This window comes from Paroedura picta, chromosome 2 (genome assembly GCF_049243985.1).
Source record: "Paroedura picta isolate Pp20150507F chromosome 2, Ppicta_v3.0, whole genome shotgun sequence".
Classification (NCBI taxonomy): Eukaryota; Metazoa; Chordata; class Lepidosauria; order Squamata; family Gekkonidae; genus Paroedura; species Paroedura picta.
In genome coordinates, this window is record NC_135370.1 from 72,885,960 (window position 1) to 72,909,650 (window position 23,691).

At 43.0% G+C, this 23,691-nt stretch overlaps 1 protein-coding gene across 3 annotated transcripts in view; it reads left to right on the top strand.

Moving 5' to 3' along the window:
* NHEJ1 (non-homologous end joining factor 1) overlaps nt 1-23,691 on the top strand; it is a 112,276-nt gene that overhangs the window by 41,280 nt on the left and 47,305 nt on the right. The window lies entirely within an intron of this gene.

The following is a 23,691-nucleotide window of genomic DNA, read 5'->3' on the forward strand; positions in this document are numbered from 1 at the left end:
TTTGGTTTTACCCTTGAGGTATCCATCTCCCTCCCCAACACATGGGCATTCAGCAGTAATTCCACAAACCCTCTTTCACTAAATTGAACCAAGGATTTAAATAGACATGCGTGTTTATTCTAATGTGCATTTTTAATCACTGGGAGATTCCATAAACTCTTTGAAAGCATTTTGTGGAAAAAAGAGATTCTTTTGGTGGTGTGTAGCTTATATTTCTGGCCTGGGGGGGTCTCCCTTTGGAATCAATATTTTGACGTATGGATCACCTGTTGTACGTAGATTTTTCCCTAGGCAGCTGATCAGATAATTCAGTATTTTTATTATTGATTGATTTGTTTACTGCCACTCCCAGACCAGCTGGCTTGTGGAGGTTTACAATGCTGAAACAATAACATACAATAAAACATTACATACATATAAAATCACAAAAATCCAAAATGGCAGCAATAAAAATCACCAAAGGACTATACCTACTTTCAGAAAACCCAGTCCTGCTGGACCCCATACCGCGAGGAAGATGTGGAGACATGAAGGTATCTGGTTGTCTCCCTGAGGGAGGGAGATACATGTGTATCTATCTTGTCTTTGACAAAGAACATGGCAGATGTAAGGAGCCATATCAAAGCTTGCCCATGAAGTACAATGGGACGAATGCAAAGTCAGGCAAAAAAAATGTATATACCTGCATAACGTACTTTGGGGGGCAGAGGTACTACTTTATGCATTTCCAGGTGTATGTTACAATACTAAATGAAGGAGCTGGGAAGCTTGTGGATTAAACTGTTGTTACAATCAAGTTACTTGTATATGTAACAAAACATCGCTGTCTCCTAGTGTAAAGGGGAGGTGCTCATGTCTAAACGTGCTGTGTATATATCCAAGTCAGCCACATCAATCACAGGTTCCTGCCACATGTTCCCAGAGAGTTCAGAAATGTCCCATTTACATGGCAGTCCTGTGTTGTCAGTTAGACATGCAAAATATAATTTGGTTAATAATAAAATAACAGGGCAATAGAGGAGTAGGGATAGGGAGACAAGTAACTATATGAAATGTTCATCTTCTAGCCCTTAAGGAGTGAGTGACAAAGAGACCAGAAATGGTTGTCCCTAAATAAATGAAAACTTAAAGTGGGTTTGGGGAGGAACGATTACTTTATATAGTAAGGTATTTCTAAAGGAAGCACTTCCTTGTGAGAAATATTGTGCAGCCTATTTTTTGAGATAGTCAACATGCATGTGTCTTGTGCATATTCTTGCTGATCTGCACAACTGTAAGTCATGAGGTCTTTGTTACATTTGAGGGATGTTCTGTTAGTAAAGAACCTGCAGTAAGGTCACAAATATGCCATAGCGCTCTCTTTCACATGCTTTGTAGTGTCCAGGTTTGTACAATAGTTGGCTGTGAATGATACTACAATCACTTGTTCCTTGTCCTGTGCCTACTGCTTGCCAATTGCAGTGTTTGTGTTGTTTCTTATCCTCCCACTTTTCTCAGTCTCCCCCCCCCCACCCTTGCCTAACATTTCTTCCACTGCCTTTAAACCCTGACTCAGTCTTCAGTCTTGATTTTTAGCCCCATAACTCTATTATTTCCATGTAATAATAATAAAAAAAGAACTGAGCTAGAACTGACTTAATTAACCTGTGCAGGGCTGCCCTTTACTCTGAAAGGCTGGAACACTGCTGGCCTGTTTCCCTGGGTGCCTGCTGGTCGAGTGCAATCTCTCAGTGAAAAGCAACAATGTGAAAAGACCAAATAATTCCTGAAGATACTGACGCCGAGGAGGAGTGTGACTCTGAGCAGCCCATTCACGCCTGGAATTCTATAAATACTTTACTGTGTAGCACTAGGAAAACTTCAAGACTTTTTATTAGTGCTTCATATAGTGTAGTAATTGTGTGTGGTGTAAGTGTGATTCCTGGGCCTGGTCTGAGGTTCATGTTCTTGGGTGTGACCTTGTGCCCTGATGACTGAAATTGAGCGGAGATATATAAGAGAAGGAGACACCAGAGAGTTGGAAAGTGAAGCTCCAGGCATTTAGAGACGTGCTCTCAAGTTTAAAAGTCAGTCTCTCTAATAATGGTACTCAAAGCCAACTGTGCAGTTCCTGAAGCTCATCTACTATTTCTCTTACATCTTAATATTTCATGAACATTCTCCCAACCCTGTTCTTTCCTGCACAATCCAGTTGATTGCCAGCTCCCCATCTATCTCTGAATTTGTTCTTTGTCACTTTTCTTTTGCATGAACCTCTTAGTGACTTTGAGCTACATTGATCTTGTCCACTTATGTGCATAGAACATGTGTCATAAGAACATGAGAGAAGCCATGTTGGATCAGACCAATGGCTCATCTAGTTTTATTGAAGCTATCTATACTTGTAGCCACTACCACTTTGTGTGGCATTGAATTCCTAGTGTTAATTACTCTTTGAGTGTACTTCCTTTGTTTTAAGCCTAATTCTGTTGAGTGTCTGTGACTAATTCTGTTGTGCCTAATTCTGTTGTGAGAAAGGTATTTTTTTTCTTCTTTTTCTCTACCTTCTCTATTCTGTTCATAATTTGGTACATCTATGATATCACCCCTCAATTGTCATTTCTCCAAACTCAAGAGTCCTAAGCCCTTTAACCTTCTTCATAGCCATATTTGGAGCCATATTATAAATTTAATAAATAATAATAATAGGGAAAGTTTTCTACCCCCTTCATTATTTTAGTTGCCCTCTTCTGCACCTTTTTGAGGTACACTGACCAGAACTGTTCACAGTAGTCCAAATGAAGTCTCACCATAATCTTATACAGGGGCAATATGATTTGTTTTCAATCCTCTTCCTAATAATCCCCAGCATAACATTTACCTTTTTTATTGCAGTCGTGCACTGAATTGACATTTTCAGTGAGTTATCTACCATGACTCCAAGATCTTTCTCCTGGTCAGTTACCACCAGTTCAGACTAAGTATATGCACTGAGGAAAAATTCAGTACTTTCAGATTTGAATCACTGATTTGGTAGATTGATTAAAGTTTGGCCAATTCAGGAAACGTGAACTGATTTGACTGAATCAGCTAGCAGACAGCTGATCCTGCTGCAGAGACAAGCCTCTCTAAGGGTTAGGTGTTTGGTGGCTTGGGAGACATTTAAAGGGACCTTTAAATGCTTCCATCTGGCCCTTCCCGCATAGCCTGGGCTTTGAGGAAATGGCAGCAGACAGGGTTGGGGTCTGCTGAGCTAGCCCAGCAAAGTTAGCGAGAGTGGGCACAGGCCTGAGATGTCAATTCTGCACTTTCTCACCCAATTCCAGGCTGCAATCGGCCCCAGCAGGGTCAGGGAAGGTGGGTGCATGACAGCTATACATCCCCCCCCTCCTGATCCCAGTCTACAGCCAGCTCCAGTGGGGTTGGGGAGGGTGGGTGCCAGGCTGACATGTCATCTCCAGGGCCACCCCTCCCAGCCTGCAGCCAGTTCCAACAGCCATTTGGTGGCGTCTTTAAATGTTTCCCCTGCAGATCTTCGAGCTGTGGAGAACGGGCTCCAGCAAACTCAAACAGGTCTGCTGGGGAGAAAGACCCCTCCAAACAGTTGATCCTGAGAACCAGCTGTTTGGCAGGGTCTTTAAATGCTTCCCCCCCCCCAGCACAGTGCCTGATAAACAGCTGAGTATCCTCAAGATCAGATGTTTGGTGGGGTCTTTCTCCATCAGCTGAATCAAGCCCAAATCACTTTTGGCTTCTCTGATACAGCTCGTTTAAACGGGATGTGCTATTTGGCTTGGATAAACCTGAAAATTACTCAAATCAGCATTGATTTGAGTATTTTTTGGCTTATCTAAGCTGAATCACCCATCCTTAGGTCAGACCCCATCAACATATATTTATAATTATAATTTTTTGGTTCCAGTGTGCATTACTTTACATTGCCCATGTTGAACCTCGTTTGCCATGTTGTTGCCTACTCTCCCATCCTTCAAAACAGAACCATAGATTCTTCAGAAGACAAAATCGAACACGAATGCCCAGGCTGAATAATAAAATATATTTCAGAATCCCAAAACTTTGTCCTTGTGTTTATACTCAGAAGTAACCAAAATGAGTTCCCAGGTATGGTACTGATTTTCAAAAAGAAACCTTCCTCAGGGATTACTTCCTCAATAATGATGATTGCTTACAATGTTTGATAAATGAATTTTTTAGCATGTCTTTAATTATAACATTGGCTTAAATCAATATACCCGGGTTAGTTCACATAGATGTTTGTTCTCCCCCTCAAAGAACTCTAAGTGGTATGAGACAAGACAATCCCTAACACAATCCATACTTCTTCAATAGCCTTTGTTCATCAATGTGCCTGCTATTTTTATCTCTAAGAATGGATTCCATCAACTTACCTAGTACTGATGTTAGACATACTGGCTTCTAATTTTCCAGATCTCTTTAGATATGTTTTTTAAAGATGGGGGTTACATTAGCTGCCTTCCAGTCCTCAGGAATGGAGGCAGATTTTAGTGATAGATTACATATTTTTGTCATGAGATCCACAAGTTTACATCTCAGAACTCTTGGATGCATACAATCTGGATCTTGTGATTTGCCATTTTTTAAATTTGTCCATCAATTGCAGGACCTCCTCACTTGTCACCTTCAATCTGCCTCAGGTCTTTTGACCCCCTCCTGAAATTGACAGTTCTGGAGTGGGCAAGCATCTCCTGTATTCTGCAGTGAAGACAGGCAATAAAAGGTGTGTGTGTGTGTGTGGAGGTCAGCTTCACTGCCATTGCCCTATCAGAAGTAATCCTTCTACTGCTTGGTCATCCATAGGCCTCACTTTCTCCCTTTTGTGCTTCTTGTATATTTATTGTTGGTCTTTATGTTTTTTTGCAATATGTTCCCCATAGTCCCTTTTTGCTTGTCTGATCGCTGACTTGCATTGTGTTTGCCAAAGCTCCCTTTTACTTTTCTCACTTGGACTAGCCTTCCACTTAAAGGAATCTTTCTTATCTTTTACTGCTTTCATTATTTTGTTTGGTAACCTTGCAGGCTTTTAAAAATACCTATTTGTACCTTTCATAACCTTCAGCATACATTTTATCTGAGCTTCCAGTATTGTAGTTCTAAATGGTTTCTAATCTTCCCGAAGGGATTTGACTCTCCTTACCTTATCTTTCATTTTCTTCTTCATAAGCCCCCTCATTTGAGAGAAGTTATTCCTTCTAAAGTTAAATATGATTTTGTTGGTCTTTTTGGACAACTCCCTATTTACATAAATGCTAAATTTAATAGCTTTATGACCATTGTTTCAAACTGGTGCTGTCATGCTTACATCTTTCACCAGGTCTTGGCATTATTTACAATGAAATACAGGGCCTACATGTTAGAATGCACTTCCAATGCAATTTGGAAGTTGATTTCCTGGTCTGCACAGGAAAATCCAGCTGCAAAAGCACATTGAAAGGGCATTATCCAATGTGTGCAGAATGGGCCCAGGATTGCCTCCCCACAGGAGGTTCTGTAACCAACTGCTCCTTGATATAGTAATTGAGAGTACCTAGAAAATCCATCTGACATGAACACCTATTGACCCAATCAATGTGTGGGTAGTTAAAATCACCTTCACCATTGATGGCTGTGATACAGGTGACAATGAGTCAGCACCAGAAATAACACTGGGTTTTGTCCTTGGTAGCAAAACCCATCTATTCTTGTGTTATGGCGTTTTCTTGACTTCCCTGAAGTTGATATTGGTATCCAAGCTAGCCAAGAGTAATATTAGGTCTTCTTACGAGTCTTGTTGATGTTCCTGCTGCCTACAGCATATCCATATTCATGAGTCCACAGACCCTCATCCATATTTATAAGCCTTATATATATCTGTGAGTATGTACACAAGTGTGTATTTCTCTGTGTGTGTAGCACGCACCTTTCTTACTTGTCAGGCACATAAAACCCCTCAAAGTGGCTCTGTTACAGTGAGACCAGGATAAGAGAAGGAATTGTTAATGGACAGTGAGGGGAAAAGCAGATTCCTTCCCCGTTTGTGCTACTTTCATGTGAGAGGGGGAAACTCTTTTTAGTAATAATCTAAGCTATTGCTTTCTAAAGCCCATAGGGCATTTAGGTAAAGGGATAACTGCTTCTAGGATCAGAAAGCATGCATTCTATCTCCCTCTGAGCAGCAGTTTTTTTCCCCATTTTTCCCAGCCTTTCATTCTCCTTTCCAGATAGGTACCATAGAGCTCCTTTCCTGCAAATTTCCTTCCCTATCATGCAAAAGTCCTCTAACAACCCAAATGTGTGATAAAATGGTAAACGCTATCCAGAAAATCCACTTATTAGAGAGAACAGTGTGATGTCAGAGAAATAATGGACTAGCAGTAGGTTAAGCTATTGTGGCTTTGAAGAACAGAAAAATTAGAGCTTCCTCTGTCAGTCACACTGGATATAAAGTTCTTTATATTGGTGAACTGCAGGTGTTTAAGGAGAGCATGACCACTGCCTCTGAAGTAGCAGGCCGGAAATTACCACAGAATTTAATCTTCCTTTACTAGGGTTTTCTGGTGGGATGGAAGTCTTCCAGTTGAGGTTTAAGACCTGCTCTGAGCTGTCTCCTTAGACACTACTGAATCATTAAAGTGTTGTTTTGACAATCATTTTATACAGGAAATTTAGCTGTTATGGGGGAGGTCTGTTGGTACAAAGGCAGCCATCTTTTCTCCAGTAGTTTTCAAGTGGGCAAGAGATCACAGCACCCCGCTGCACTGTCACAAAAGAAAGCCTGATGCCTGATAGTAAAATTGGTCTGTGCCTTAGCTCTTAATAGGGAGGAGTAGGTATTTAGGTTAGCAGGGTCGGTTTATGGAAGAAACTAATAGAATTAAAAATCTGATGAGAAATTGCTTCAGGAAACTCAGTGTGAATGAAATACTCAGCCATTCATGTCACAGTACTTACGCTGGCATCTTTTTCTGGTTACACACACATGCACAAACACATTGTGCATTGCTAACTATATCATATTTAATATGTCTGTTTTACTGCTTTACTGTTTTGTTTAGACATATTTCAAATTTCTGCAAACCTTGTCCTGTCCTATTGCTTTTTAGATGTGATCATATCGATTGCCTTGATTTATATTGTCTAACCCTCCTTGAGTCTCAGTGAGAAAGGCAGTCTATATATAATACACAGTTTTTAAAAATGCACAAGGGAAGGCAGAACAGGATTCATTTCTACATTAACCACCCTCCTGTATTCACTTAGAAAAGCTTGTCCCGTGTTTCAAGAATCTGTGCTTTAGGGTCTCAGGAAAGGTCTTTCGTTGGTTTAGTGACAAGTGATACCAGTTTTTTTTTCAAAATAACATAACAAATCTTTGGGGTATTTATTTATTTTGATAACTTATATTTGTATTAATAGGGAAGTTCTTGGGGTACTTTACCGGTTCTCTGGACTTTTCTTCCCTTGTGATAGGCTGTCATTCTTTGGGTTCATCGAAAATATTTCTTTTCTTCTCCCTCTCATTTGAATGGTAAGTTCTGTGATTTGTTTTATGCAATCTAGAACTCCCATGGAAATATCTCTGGTGATTTTTGCCACAAAGAGAAAAACACCAAATACTCTAATAATCTTGGAAATTTGGTTTTAGCCATGTAGGGTTTAAATCTCTTTCTTAGGATGGATAGTTGTAAAAGTCTTTTTAGACATTCTTTTTATGTAATCTAGGCAATTGATCTCTCAGCCAATGGCATCGTATAGCAACTGTGTATTTGCTCTGCTTGCTTGACTTCTCAGATCTTTATTGACGTTGGGGCAAACTTACAAGATTCTGCCTATAGCAGGGTGATGAGCAGATAGGTAAGGGGGCACTGTTTTTTATTCCCCCTTCCTTATTTACTTCTGTACTTCAGGTTTATGCTGCCCACAAGACTTCTGCCACCAAAGTGCTGAATATCGGCCTCCCCCCCCCCCTTCCTCCTCCCAATCCTTAGGAGCGCCTGGCTGTCTGGGCTGCTCATTTCAGCTACTGGACTCAGTGGCTTTGCTTGGCCTCTTGTTCAGGGTGTTTACGGCTGAGGGAAGTGGCCTTGCTGAATTCCCTATGTACTCTTAATTTCATAGTTCTATATATATATATATATCTCCATCCATATCCATATAGTTTTTGATACAGGTTTTATTGGCATTTCCATATATTTTACAGACGTAGCCATTACAGAGACACATTTCACCCAAGGAACCCCAAGGGAGATGGAGCCTGAATCAGCTCAGTCTTGGCCTAAGAACAAGGCTCTCTTCTCTTTCCCCCCCTCTATCAGTGTCAAAACGCACTTGGGGACGACACATTGGCTGGCTGGGCCAGGCCTCAAGGGAGCTGTCTTGCTGCCACGTGGTTGTATGAACTGGGATCTGCAGTAATGAGATGCTTTCTTTTCTTCTGTCTTGAATATTTACCATTTGCATGGTAGTGCTTAGAGGTTCCTGCTAGGCTGTGCACTGACAGAAAGTGAGTCTCAGCTTCAGTACACTAAGGCCAGTCAAGAATGGCACTTAGCACATTTCAGACAGAAAGTTTTGAGGCAATGCCTTTTATTTTTCCTCTAAGATTCTGTTTCCACCTTCTTGGTACAAGTAAGTTATCTCTATTTTGTGTCTAGAGAATAATATATCAGGAATGACATACGATAGGCTGAACAATATGAATTAACTAGAGGCAAAGCCCATTGCACCTGGGGAAAAAATGGGTGCTAGGATGCACACCTGCACTGTGGTCTTCCTGGGTGTTGGCTTCATGACCAAACCCCCTGCCCACCCCTGGACTCTTGAGGCCCTGCCTCCAAACCTCAAGGAACATTCCTGACTCAGGAGACACCAACCTCCAGGTGCAGCCTGGAAATCTGGAATTGAGGGACATCTGCAGACTCTAGAGTTAGCTCTTCAGAGAAAAATGGCTGTTTTGGTGAGGGGATGCTGCAATGACAACTCATCTCCAGCCTCCTGGAGATGAAAGGACATACTTGGAAGAGTGAATTCTGTGGCACTATGCCCCAGAGAGGTTGCAGGATGCCAAACTCCAGCTGGGACTTGGGGATATGCTGGAATTGCAGGTCATTCCCATGCAATAGAGATCAGTCCCCCTGGAGAAAAGGGCTCCTTGGGAGGGGGGACTCTCTGGCTTTGGATCCCATGGAGGTGCATAGATCCAGGTGGGAAACAAATGTTGTGTGGCAGTAATTGCTAACAACAACAAACATCAAATAATTCATGTGTCCCAGTTTCTTTCTTCAATTAAAATATTTAATTGATAGCAAAATTTGCTTGAAGAACTGAAAACCTTTCAGTATATATGTTCTTCATTACAGTTCAGTATCAAAGTAAAAAAAGTTGCATGCTACGATCAAACTTGAAAACATTGGTTGGCAAAGAACTTACAAAGAGTTTCTCAATTACTGCCTCTGTCAGCTTTTCTCAATTTTTTTACCCTTGAGAAACCCTTGAAATATTCTTTGGGATTTGAGAATTCCTAGAAGTGGAACCTTCACATCCCAGTTGGAGGCTAGCATCCCTGCCACTTTTCAGGGATGCCACACTTCAATTGGGACCTGGAGAACCCCCAGAATGAAAGTTCCTCTCCAGACTGCAGAGATCAGTTTCCCTGGATGAAAGGGTTGATTAGGAGTGTGTGTGTGTGTGGTGTCTCTCTGTAGTACTGTGTTCAGGGATGCCAGCCTCCAGGTGGAACCTGAAGAAGCCCAGAAAGCTCCTATCCAGACTGCAGAGATCAGTTCCCCTGAAGGAAAGAGCTGCTTGGGATGGGGACCAGGGACTGTATAAGCACTCTCCTCTAAAGGGAGGGGGAGAGAGAGAGAGAGAGAACACAGAAGACAAAAACATTCCTCCCTTATCACATTGCAAATCTTATTAACCACACAATCACCTCTCCATGTAGGAAATACCTGAGTGTCTCACTCCTTGGATTACTCTGAGAAGCCATTGGCCAGAAGGTCAATCTGAATCTGAGCAAGTCAAAAAAGACTTACACCTTCCTCCTGCAACAACTTCTTCTGCCTGTGCTCTAGCTACATCTCTTTTAAGTGATTGGCAATTTGTACACCTTGGTGTAGTGGTTAAGAACAACAGCTTCTAATGTGTGAGCTGGATTCAATTTCCTGCTTCTCCACATGCTGGTTGACCTTGGACTAGTCACAATGCTGTTAGAAACAGTTCTTACAGAGCAGTTTCTCTCAGAGCTCTCTCAGTCTCACTTACCTCACAGGGTGTCTGTTGTGGGGAGAGGAAGGCTATTATAAGCAACTCTGAGACTCATTTGGGCAGTGAGAAGCAGGGTATAAAAACCAACTCTTCTTCTACTGGGAAGGTGCTACTGGGAAACAGTGTCTCCCACCCTCCACATGTCCTCATGGCTTTTGTGCCCTGTTTACAGTTTCTCCATGCCATTGGTCTAAAATTTGCTTTGTTGTGATGGTCTTGGAAAGATTGCAGCAAGACCAAGTTGTTATCCATATGGAAACGAAAAGTGTACATCTTTGTACCCACATCAGCATAGTTTTCCCTGCTGTAATTGCCTATGATGGTTACTCCCCAAAGCATTCCTCCCTTCTCAAATTTCAAATTGAAAACCTCATCTGACTTACTCATGAGTAAACATTCCCAGGGCAGAGGCTTTTCCTGGCTGCCCTGGATCCCAGGGGGCATTTCTGGGCCTCCCACAGCCCCCTCTCCAAAAGGGGTGCAGGGGCTGTACCAGGAGGTGGCTCCCCCTCCCCATATTGAAAGAGGCCAGGAGACCAGGGCAACTTACTGGCAGCACAGCATGCTCTGAGGCCAGTTTCTTTTCCACCCAGCAAATGTCGGAAACTGGCAGGAAGTTGGAGGCAGATAGCTGATTCCTTATTAGCCTTTCCTGACTGCGAGATCCCTCCTGACTGGGGCTAAACTACCAGGGAGAGCCACCAGTCCCCGGTGATAAAAAGGTTGGGGACCACTGACTTAGGGTATGTGGGTAGTCATGAATTTATGGCATTTTGTGGTGGGTTGAACTAGATGACTCTGGAAGTCCCTTCCAACTCTATGATTCTATTATTCTTACTGTCCCTTATGCACCTTGTTCTTCTGCAGCCTGTTTCCTTGCCAAAACATTACTACTCAGAAGAGTCCAAATAATGCAGACTACATATACTGAATATGTGAAAACTGTGTCAAACCATTCTGTGCATGTAATGTGGAGTTTCCTGATTCAGAATGTATTCTGAATGCATTCTGTGTGGTGCTTGTTCCGTCATTTCCTCACTCCTTCCTTGTCACACATTTTTTGTTTTTGTAGGCAAGGTTCATATCTAGATGGTCTGATCAGAGGAGGTATGAGCAATATGGATGGCATAGACAGGTAAGGTAGTTCCACATCCACTGGCCCTTCTGCTAAGAACAGCCAACAGGAGGCCACATGAGTTTATCCTTTGCTTAGCCCTAAGAAGACAGCCATTTTTAGAGGCAGCCGTGAAAAGGAAAATGCAGGATTGGCTGGAGGGGTGAGTTGGAATGCTGGGTCTGGGGTTCACAACGCTTGGAGGTGCCAGTCTTGGCAGTGCCGAACCAGCAGCTCCATTGTATTTTGACCACTTTTGTTAGTCTGAAATGATACTCTTTTCTGAGGGGGAAATGAGAATTGAGGTCCCACCATGTTTGGCTCATTCCCAGTGGCCATATCAAATGGTAGTTCTTTGTGCAATTTCCTGCAGAAACCCACCTTTTCTTTGGCAGCTCTGCTGTGCTGAGGCCCCTGTATGCTCAGGGCTCCCTCTACCAAAACTTCCCTGTTTCCTCATTTTTGTTCTGCACTGTTTGCCTGAGGAGGTCCCTAAAGCCAGAACCTGCCTGTGACTTCCCAGGACAGTGTGCCCAGCCAGTTGTGTCCACCTCGTTCTATTCCCTGGGCTGTTTACTGTTCTTTTGTGGGCTGAGGGTTTCCGTGGAGGGTGCCATGGAAGAAGGGGAGGTGCATGGCCACATGGGTGCCCAGAGATTCAGCAGTACAAGCCTAGCCTTTATAGACGTCTATAGGCTGCTCAGCTTATAAAGCAACCCCTGGCCAAAGAGGAGGATAAATCACTCGGGTGCTGGCATTGGTGGTTACCCACGGCAAGACACTGGCTTTGCATTGGACAGGCCCCAGACCATGAACTGCGAGAGAGCGGAAAGGCTGCACAACCTCAGACAGCCTTTTCTCCCCACTTTCCATTCTCCCTGCCTTGTCAATTATCTCTTCATTAAATCCAATCTTACCCCTGAAAGTTTTGCCCTCTGATTCTGATTATTTGGATTGGCCTTGTGATGCGGAAAGACCAATCCTAGAGTAACCATAGGGTTCCTTTAACATAGGGGTTCCCAAAGTGGGTGGTATGTCCCCTCTGGTGGTGGTGGTGGAAGGATTTCTGGGGCAGTGAGGAATTTGGGGGCAGTAGGGGGGGCAACAGTCTGACTTTCCTCTGCGGCTGCATTTTCCTAGTGAGAGATGTTCCAAGATGGCTTGTCTGCCTTTGGGTAGTAGTGACCCTGGACTTCCTGGGTGGTCTCCCATCCCAGTGCTGACCAAGGCCAACTCTGCTTACCTTCCTGAAGGAAACACCAGCTTCAGAAGGTGGGCTGGATAGGATCATATTCCTGCCGAGTGCCTTCCCCCCCCCCTCCAGACTCTGTCCTTTCTAGGCTGCACTCCAGATCTCCAGGAATGTATTAACTAGGGTTGGCAACTTTTCCCCAAAAGTCTCCATCTTTGGAGGCTGGAAAAGTCTTCTGCTTGCTCCGGGCTATGATATTTCTCTCCCCCCCCCACCAAGCTTATTCCCTAATGCAGTGGTTCTCAACCATCCTAATGCTGCGACCCTTAAATACAGGGGTAGTCAACCTGTGGTCCTCCAGATGTTCATGGACTACAATTCCCATGAGCCCCTGCCAGCATTTGCTGGCAGGGGCTCATGGGAATTGTAGTCCATGGACACCTGGAGGACCACAGGTTGACTACCCCTGCTTTAATACAGTTCCTCATGTTGTGGTGACCCCCAACCATCAAATTATGCAAGTGTTCTTAAACTGGAACTGACCAATGGCGTAAAGATCCATTGTTCATGATTGAATATAAATTGGGTCTTTTCCGGGATTTCTCAGTTCAGTTCTGCCTTTTGTCCCACCATACTGATCTCCCTCTTTTCTGCTGCTCCAGACAAACGAATGCTCAATCCCGATCTACCCCACAAGGCCGTTGTGTAGATGGCGCCCCCCCGGGCCAAGCTGCTCACCTTGTCGCGACCCCTGTGAAATGGTCATTTGACTCCCAAAGGGGTCCTGACCCCCAAGTTGAGAACCACTGCCCTAATGCATACCTAAAATGGCTTTTACAAATGACTTTCACAAAGAACTAAATATGGCTTTCCCCCAGACTAGATATGGTCGCTGCCCAACAACCAAAAAAGGCGATATAGTGTGTTTTGCATTTGCAGTAGGAAAGAGGTGTGTGTTTGTTTGTGTATGGGGGGCACTAGGGATGTGGTCTGAGAGCCAAGGAGGTGGCAACCTGAAAAAATTTGGGGACCACTGCTTTGACATTTCCCATCAGAATTGCTGTAACTGAGATGTAGCGCTCCCCTCTGGTAATAGGAAGTATTTACAGATTGATTTCTTCTTTAGGGTATAACTGGCTTTAAAAACTGTAAAATGAACTGTGAAGTAAATAGGCTGCATTTCCAAAAAGACAACTTGGCCATGGATGGGATGGACAAAGCACAGACCTTTAAAAATTGATATTTTCCTCTAAGTATAACCCTGCTTTGTCCTGTACCTGTGGCTTCTGCTTTCCTTTTCAATAACTAGCACATGACTTGCCATAAAGGAAAGTGGCTAAAATTCATGTCAGTTTGCTCTTCTGTTAATTGGTCCTGTCAGTTCTAGATCCATCAGAAGGATCATATTTGGGGTGGGTGGGTCTGTTCCTCTAATCTCTATTCTAAATTGCTGTATTCATATAGCATTCTCTTGACCCCTGAGTATTGTACCATGATGTGAAATCTTTAGGGAAATTAATTTATCATCCTTTCCCACCTGTCCCTTGTCAAACACACACCACTATTCAGATGACTGCCCTCTGTGTGTGTGCATGTTTTAAAGTGTCATCAAGTTACTTCTGACTCATGTCAACCCTATGAAATAATGATCTCCAAAATGTCCTATCATTAACAGCTTTGATCAGGTTTTGCAAATCGAGTGGTGTAGCTTCCTTTACTGTGTCGGTCCATCTCATGCTGGATCTTCCTCCTTTCCTGCTGCCATCAACTTTTCCTAGCATTACTGTCTTTCCCAGTGACTCTTGTCTACTCATAATGTGACCAAAGTACAATTGCCTCAGTTTAGTCACTTTAGCTTCAAAGGAGAATTCAGGATTGATTTGATCTGCAACCCACTTATTTGTCTTTTTAGTGGTCCATGGTACCTGTGAAAAATTTCCTCCAATACCACATTTCAAAGGAATCAACTTTCTTGTTAGCTTTCTTCATTGTCCAACTTTCCCACCCATACAGTACTTGGAAATACTAAAGTATGAATTATCTTCTTGTTGGTTGACACATTGTTACATTTAAGATTTTTTTCTAGTTCCTTCATGGCTGCCTTTCCAAGTCTCAGTCTTCTTCTGATTTCTTGCTTGCCATCCCCCTTTTGATTGATCATTGAGCCAAGGTGTAGACAATTGTGAACAGTTTAAAGTTCTTCATTGTCAGTCTTACAGTTGTGTGATTCTTCAGTAATCATTATTTTTGTCAAAAGCTTTGCTGTAATCCAGGGGTAGTCAACCTGTGGTCCTCCAGATGTCCATGGACTACAATTCCCCTGAGCCCCTGCCAGCGTTTGCTACCCCTGCTGTAATCTATGAAACACAAGATGATTTTCTTCTGCAATTCTCTCATAAGCTACAGTACAGAGTGTAAATTTGCAATATGATCTCTAGGGCCTGTTACTGTTCCAAATTCAGTGTTAACATTTTACATTTCTCTTTGCTGTAAGTTTTTAATGTAAAATTTTGAGCATCACTTACTTGCATGAGAAATTAATGCAATGGTCTGATAGTTGCTATGGTCTTTGACAGCTTCTTTTTTCAGAACTGGAATGTAAATGGAGTATCTCCAGTCTGTAGGCAATTTTTTCTGTTTTCCATATTTGTTGGCATATTCTTGTTAAGATTTTGATGGACTCTGTTTCTGTGGCTTGGAATAGCTCCATTGATATCCCATCAATTCCTGTTTATTTGTTTCTTCCAGTGGCTTTTAGTGTTGCTCACACTTCAATTTCTAAAACTGTAGGTTCTTCTTTAAAAGATTCTTCCTGGAAGGACTCTGCCATCTTTATATCTCTTCTGTCTAGTTCCTCAGTGTACTGCTTTGATCTTTTCCTTGTCCTGTTCAGTTAGTGTATTCTGCTTGGATCTTTCAGTTTTAAGTTCCTCTTTAATTTCTTGGAGCTTGTGGAAGAAATTTCTTATTCTTCTTTTGTCATTTTCTTCTATTTCTTTACACTGGTTATTGGAATAATTCTCTGTACAAGGCATTGAGCATTGCAATTAGACTTCTGATTCTATTTCTGTCACCTTTTACTTTTGCTTCTCATCAATATTCAGCAATTGTAAGAGTTTCATCAGTCTTCTCTCAGGACTTTTAATTTCTTTTGGCTACAGGAAAAGGCTTCACAAATTCTTCCTTGATTATATGATTTCAACCCATAGGTCTGCTTCACATTCACTTGAACTTAGTAACGCAAATCTGGACTGCGCTCTGGAACAGTATTATTACGGATTATTTTTTTCTGGACTTCTGGTGCACATAGTCCACCCTTCCATTTGAACTTACAATATTTGGTGAGCTTCATGGCTGAATAGGTATCTAAGCCCAGTGTCTCCATTCCATTATTGACACTCTGTCCACCACACCACACTTTCTGCCTCATCTTTGGTGTCTCTGTGTAGTGGCCTTGTTTCCTGCCTTGGCCTGGGATTTCTGTCTCCATATTGCTTTGCTGAACTAGCACCTGGTTGCCCTGTACTCATTATCAAAGATGATAAGCTATAAGTTTTGCTTGTATTCTGCCATCTCCTCTTAACAAAGGAATGTGTGGTTCTCGGGCTCATTCACCTTCACCCTGCCTTCTGTCCCACAATAGTCTCACAACAGACCAGAAGACTTGCAGAGGCTGTGTGAGTGAGCCGCTTCACATGCTTGGAATTCTGCTTGAAACAGTAGTGCTTTGGTCCTGTTTCCCTCATTTCTGGCACCGATTGGGGCATTTTGGAGCTTCTCTGTTGACTTAGCCTGGGACAACTGATGCAGTCTGGTTCTGCTGGCTAGCAATGTTTTCCTAGGTCCAGCTTCTGAAACAAAGGCAGGGGACAGTTGAGTTAGGCCCCCTTTTCCCAAGCCCTGTGAACCGAATGCTGTCCCTGCAATGTACAGACCAGTTTTTTTCCCCCATCTGTGCTGCTATATGCCTGCCTTCTGGCTCTGTAATAGCTGCTGGGCTTTACTTTGGGATTAGACTCTAATTGGAAGCCGATTTTGTTTCCCTTCTCTCCTTCACAAGGCTTGCCAGTCCCAGCGGGACAAAGCGATTAAGTTGAGGTTTTGGAGGGTTTTTTTTAATATGGCAGAATTATTTTGGAATGGCTGGGATCCCTACATGATGGACTCCTTGGAAAAAAAATTCCCCAGGCTTTGCCTTTCCTGCGGGGCCCCTTTTCAAGTGGTTTGCATAGTACATGGCTCTGGGCAGCATACGTCTCAAACAGTTGCTGGTAATTATAGAACCGTCTTTCCCAAACGCCCATTACTCAAAGGATTTTTGTGTGTTTTAAGAGTTATGCTTCAGCCTGAATAAGACTTTATTCAGGATTTCCGAGGCTTGGGATAGCAAAGCATCCCCCTTTGTTGGACAGTTCAGAGCCTGGGACACATATCATTGCAAGAATTTATTTGGCACAAATCATGGCCAGAATATGACTGCTCACACAATCATATGTGCACACATATGTTTGTAGCTGTGCAGGTCACATTACTATAGTGAGAAACCCCAGTAAACTGTAAGGGGTGGATAGTGTCAGAGATTGGCTCTTCCCCATCCCCCCTCTTGCAAAAAGGGATGGGGGGAGAGAGAAGCAAAATATTCTGTCTCTGATCATAGAAACCATTTCCAAAGGAAGATCAGAAATGGAATCTGAGAATAAAGTAAGGGAGTTTGGGGTACCGGATGAGGTGAGCTTTCTGCCGAGTTCATACCAGCCACAAAAGACCTTTTCAGATTCCTGTTGCTGTTTTGTCTAGTTCTGAAAATGTATTCTTCAATCACATATATACTCAAGTGGGACATTTTTTTGTTGACTTCAATTTCACTGAATCCCAAATTAAGGATTAGGGTGTTAAAAGATAAAAAGAGCCATTTTTCATATGTAGGTTATATAAGCAGGGCTTTTAAAAAGTGTTTTTATTTGGATGTATGGGTATGTATATTTGTATAGCCCTCAGTGTTCTTGTGGCCTAAGAAATGTTAATCCATATAGCTGTTGGGATGTGTGTATATACATATATGTATATGTGTGCGTGTATATACATATACATACACACACACACACACACGCACACATATATATATATATATATATGCCACTTTAAAAGTGCTTGTTTAAAGGCGCATATACTTTAGCCTTGCACACACATACTTTCGTGCTCACAGGGACACAGAACCTGCATTGCTGTTGTACATTTACTTTCTGATCTATAATGCTGGCTATACATTGACTTGGTCTCTCTTACATATTTTGGCCCCAGTCCAGTTAATGTTAGTCATGCTGGCCACTGCATTTCTGTGGTTCAGCTAAGATAACTGCCACATTTTAGGTCTTGCACCAATATAAGTTTAGTTGAGATTTTATCCTCTTCTTATTGCAAAGATAATTTCACATTCGAGATGTAAAATGAAGGAGTTTATATGGCAGCAACAGCCATAGTCCCACAGAGTATGTTTCCACCTGTCAGTCACAATGATGTTCAGTGATACTTCATGTTAACCCTGCGTAGAAGGCTGCAACATCAGGAGCAGTACCACGAGGCAATGCCCAGTGACCTGCTCTACACCCAAAGAACAAACAGGCTGCTAAGAACTGGGGGGGGGGGGGCAGTGTCTTCCTTGTCAAATGGTTTAACAGTATATTGTTGACAAGGCTTTTAATGTTGGAGAAGAAGATTTCTCTGCAAGCCTTTAATAGCATATAAAAATACAATTTAGGGAGGAAAAGTACAAAAGGATCCACTGCTATACAGAGAAAACAAAGGCAGAGAGAGAAGAAGATTGAGAATGTTAAGTTCTTTATACATACTCCAGTTTAAAAATTCAAAGGTGAATTAAACTTGGTGGAGGAGCAAGGGGAGAACAGGTGGTACCTATCATGTTCTCCCCCTGGATTGGAGGACATCTGTTAGGTTGGGTTTTCCCTTCAGCTGTTCAAGGAGGCAGGGTTTGAATAAAACACCCTACTTCCGTTTCCTGTCCTGCGTGGTGCGTCTCGTCCCCAGTCTTTCCCCTGCCTCGAATGGGAGAGCAGCGTAGCTAATGATCTCTGCTACTTTTCTCTAGCACCTTTCTCTAATTGCTTATCCATACCTATTGCCCCCACCCCTTCCTTCCCCCTTACCTTCCCAACCCCATTTCCCCCCCCCCCCGGTTTTTTGGCAGCAGACAGCCACGGAGGGGGGAATTAAGAAAGAGACAGGTAGGAGGAGACGCAATAGCCATTTTTGGCACTCAGTGAGGCACGGCAGCCGTTTTGTAAGCCTTTTTTTCAAGGCAGTGTTTCTTCTTTTAAAATGGCGTCCTTCAGGGATGAAGAAGGCAGACAAGCTTCCGTAGAGTCTGCGGAACGAGAGGCAATGGGCTCAGCGAGTGCCACCACACCCGGGGCTGCTCCAACCGAGGCAAAGAAAGCCCCAAAAATTCAGCTGGCCCTAAATCAATCACTTCTGGTAAGGGCAGCTCTTCTTCTTCCTGGGCTTTTCAAAAAAGGCTGGACCAACCGGGTGGCCATAAAAAGAGCACAGCAGATGATGACCCAGTCAAGGCTCCTGAGCAAGGCGCATGTGTAGCACCTGATCCTGTTGTGGCTCTTAGAGACACTGTGAACCACCAGCCAAAGGTTCACATGAGTCAGGGAGAAAAGCCCCTTCAGTGATGAAATGCTATTATTTTATAGGAGAAAGGATAATATGAGAAGAAGAGATGGTTGCTTTTTGCCAGAATGAGAGACCAGGTGAAGTTAGAGAAAGGTGACAAAATTCCTCTATTCCTTTCCTGTTCTTCTTTCTATTACAATAAACAAACGAACAAACAAATAAATAAATAAAATGGTTAATACATTGGATGTGTTAAAAATTAATCAGTTCTAGTTTCAGTTAATTTACTCTATGGCTCTCGGAGTGTCCAACTGGGGATGAGACACAGTGAGTAGGACAGGAACTGGAAAAAGGGCATTTTATTCAAACCCTGCCTCCCTGAGCAGCCAAAGGGAAAACCCATCCTAATAGATGTCCTCCTTACTCCAGGGGAGAAGGACCCTCCTCAGTAAGTCCAACTGTGGAGTCCATTCATGGAGGCAACCACTGAATTAATTTGTACATGGACCATGGCGCTTACTGCTTACTTCTCCCTGAAATATCATTGCCTATCCACACCTATGTTACATGAGGGTCTCTTTATGTGCACTATGAAGAACACAGACTCCATCCAAGGTCCCCACCATCTGTCGTGTGGACCGGGAATGTGGGTTCTTCTCAATTCCCAGGCTCATGGTGCTGGATTCAGAGCACAACTGTGCAGTGTTTGGAGACTTTCCCCTATGCCAGGTCCCCAGATCTGCAACAGCCCCAGGCAGCACAATTTGGCTCATTGAGCAGGTTTTGTGGAGAAGCAAAATAGACATTTTCTGAATGAAGGATTAATGAATGAAAGACACCCGCATGTACTTGTGTTTTACTCCAATGGGCGACTAGCCCACCCCCACTCTTTCAGATTGAGTAAATGTTGCATGGGGCAAAGGGCAGCCCCTTTCTCCACGCACAGCACAGTTGCAGTCTGAATTAGGCACCATGTGTATGAGGACAGAGGAGAACCTGCAGCTCAGGGCTGACTGTCACACAGGATGGTGACTCAAACTGCATACTTGGTAATATATAAAGAGGCCTGACATACATAGCAAGCAGTCATTTTTTCCCCCAAACACAAGGCAAGCCGTCATTGATGGTAACTCTGTCTCTGGTCTTGTCTTAACTAGTCACAGTGACTCGGTTGCAGCACGTAACTACCGGTCATTACCTGATGATGTTGATTTCAAGCCAGCTCGCATCAATTTGGGGCTTCTTAAGGGCAGATTTCCTGGAGATTGGTTTGGAAACGTCACAAGGCAAATGGGCTGGAAAGGCAGATTTCACCAGGGAAAAGTGAACAATAATTGGGAGGATTTACTAGACAACCAGAAAGCCACAATTGCAAAAGACGGTCGCTTTGGTTAAAATCCCATCCTGGTTCAGAAGGGAAGTGGGTAGCTGCAATTAGAAATAAAAAAGCCAGGCATGAAACAAATGCCTTAAGAAGAGGGCTGTCAGAGAATTAAGTTCAACTAGAGATCTACAGTTTCTTTTGAACCAATAGATGAAATTCAGCCTGCCTCACCATCTTGGTTCTTCCACAAATAGCACACATTTCCTCTCATCCATATGTGTTTTTTTCTTTGTCCTGCCTCCTTGGCTCTCAAAATGACTTGCAGCACACAGCTCCTTCTTTTCCTAGGACCTGACTTGGTTCAAACATCATGGGAAACCATAGTTTAATTAAGCTAATTGTGGTTAGTGTAGTTATCTGAATGCAGGCTTCTCCATTAACTGGGGATAGTTAGGGCTGTCAGCCTAAGCCAAACTGGATTGATGCTGGTTTATTAACCACAATTTGTCTTAACTGTGGTTTCATACAGAAGTAGACATCCTAGTTCAATCCTCATTTGTTCCCTGATACTTCCCTCATGGAGTTCCTGACTACAGAGATGCCTGGTCAGAGCTAAAGTGATGAAATCAGCATCTATCAAAGCAAGCCTGGAGCAGAAAGACCATCTGCAAGTCGTATCCTGGTTTCACAAACTAGCCTTAGTTCAAATAAATGGAGGTTTTATTTTGTGTCTGAACCCCTTTGTGAGGCTTTTTCTCCCCCATTTCCCTGGCCCTCCCTAGCTACTGTATCACCACGAACCCTCACAGTATTCAGGGATCTCTCTCAGATTCTGAGAGTCTCGTGGAGATAAAATATCGAACAGATATATCTCTATTATGGTTTTATCCTTTTCTTCCCGTTGTGTGGCAGATTAGGCTGAGAGGGATCAGTGGTGTAGAAGAAGAAGAGTTGGTTTTTATATCTTGCTTTTCACTGCTGAAAACTGCTTACAGTTGCCTTCCTTTCCTCTTCACACCAATAGACACCCAGTGAGGTAGGTAAGGCTGAGAAAGCTCTGAGAGAACTGCTCTAACAGGGATGTGACTGGTCCAAGGTCACCCAGCTGATTGCATGCAAAGGAGTGGGGAGTCAAACCTGGCTTGCCAGGTTAGAACTGCCGCTCTTAACCACTACAGAAAAAAACAGGGAACCTTTCCAAGGCAATATGTTTGTAATAATGTATATAATGAATTTCAATTCTGTTTCTTTTACAATTCTTTTATATACCAGAAGGAACAACCATAATGGCTTCTAGATAAATTCTGTTTTCATTGATTTCATCAGTGGATGAATCCCCCAATCCTGGTTGTTGACTAGCATTCCCCGCAGTACCCTAGAAAGCCTATGGCTTATTGATACTAAAATACTAAAACAGTAATAAAAGGAAAGGCGATAGGATTTTGCCACCTTTGATACAACAAACTGTTTTTGGAGGATTGGAGGATTCAACCACTGATGGTCAATGAAAACGGAATTTATCTAGAAGCCGTTATGGTTGTTCCTTCTGGTATATAAAAAAATTGTCAAATAAATTGAATTGAAATTCATTATATACATTATTACAAACATATTGCCTTGGAAAGGTTCCCTGTTTTCTTCTGTTGATTTTCCATTGTGAGCCACTCTTAACCACTACACCAAGCTATTCACCCAGGATGGATAATTTTTTAACACCCTCCCTCCGGTATTTATTTATTTATTTTAACATCAGTTACACCTGACTTAGGTGATCCTGTAGGGTAGCGATCCCCAACCTGTGGGCTGCGGACCACATGTGGTCCATCGACTAATTGGAGGTGGACCACAAAGGACGCCTTCTCCCCCCCCCCCCCGGCCCTTTACTTCCTCACCCCTGGCCCCATTACAACACACTTCGGGTGCCATTGTCTCCCATCACTCCCAGATGGGACTATCTCGTTGCAGAGAAACAAGTTCAGGGTTCCCATTGATTTGTCATTGTCATGAGTTAAAATTTCCATGAAAATAAAATGTTCCTTATGTTCATTGTTGTGGCGTGTCTTATTTTGATGCTTAAACATTACCATAGTGATCAGAGTCAGAGAGCGTTAGGGCAGTGGTTGAGAGTAGAGGAGTAAACTACCCCCCCCCCCACCGGGCCTCAGTAAAATTGTCAAGCGTTGAGTGGTCCCCTGTGATAAAAAGGTTGGGGACCGCTGCTGTAGGGTGTTCAAGGCAAGAGGTGTTCAGAGGTGGTTTGCCATTGCCTGTCTCCACATTGGCCCTGCTTAGCTTCTGGAATCTGATGAGATCAGGCTATCTTGGGGTTATCCTAGTCAGGGTCCCTAGACTATACAATACTATTATTTTCAGGCCCATTCCGCACAAAGTTAAAAGTGGCTATTTGGTTGCCGTTTTAGAAATCGCTACTTAAAGTAGTGAAAATTGGCCCTAACGCACAGCTGCGGTTTTTGCGGAATTTGTCACTTTCACTTTGCGGCACTTTCGTTACCCACAGGGTTCCGGTCTCGGTCTTCTCGCCACAAAGGAGGTTCCTTTTTAGAGCTTCTGGCTTCCCGTGGCCGTCAATCAAACTGCAGTGACACCTTTGACCTCCACCCAGAAGCCGAATGCAGCTGAATAGTGCAGTCAGTAATAGTAATGAAAGAAAATGAATAATAATAATGGCCAGATAATAGATTCAGTTGGGTAGCTGTGTTGGTCTGAAGCAGCAGAATAAAGTTTGGTCTTAAAGGTGCCACTGGACCCAAACTTTGTTTCAGTGGCAAGAAAAGAAATGCAGATAGTGAAAAAAATTATTTTATTCAACTTCATACATGTATTCATGCCAGTAAAAAACAAAATCAAATTCCAACACACTATTCTATCATGAAAGCCAGCATGTTGTAGTGGTTGAAGTGGGAAACTAGGATCTGGGAAAACCAGGTTCAAATCTCCAGTCATGTCATGGAAGCTTGCTGGGAGACCTTGGGCCAGTCCCATTACTCTCAGCATGGCCCTGACCTGGATAGCCCTAGGATAACCTGGGCCTAGTCTGCACAAATAGATAATGCACTTTCAATGCACTTTAGGAGTAGATTTCCCTGTTCTACACAGGAAAATCCAGCTGCCAAAGCACATTGTGTATGGAATGAG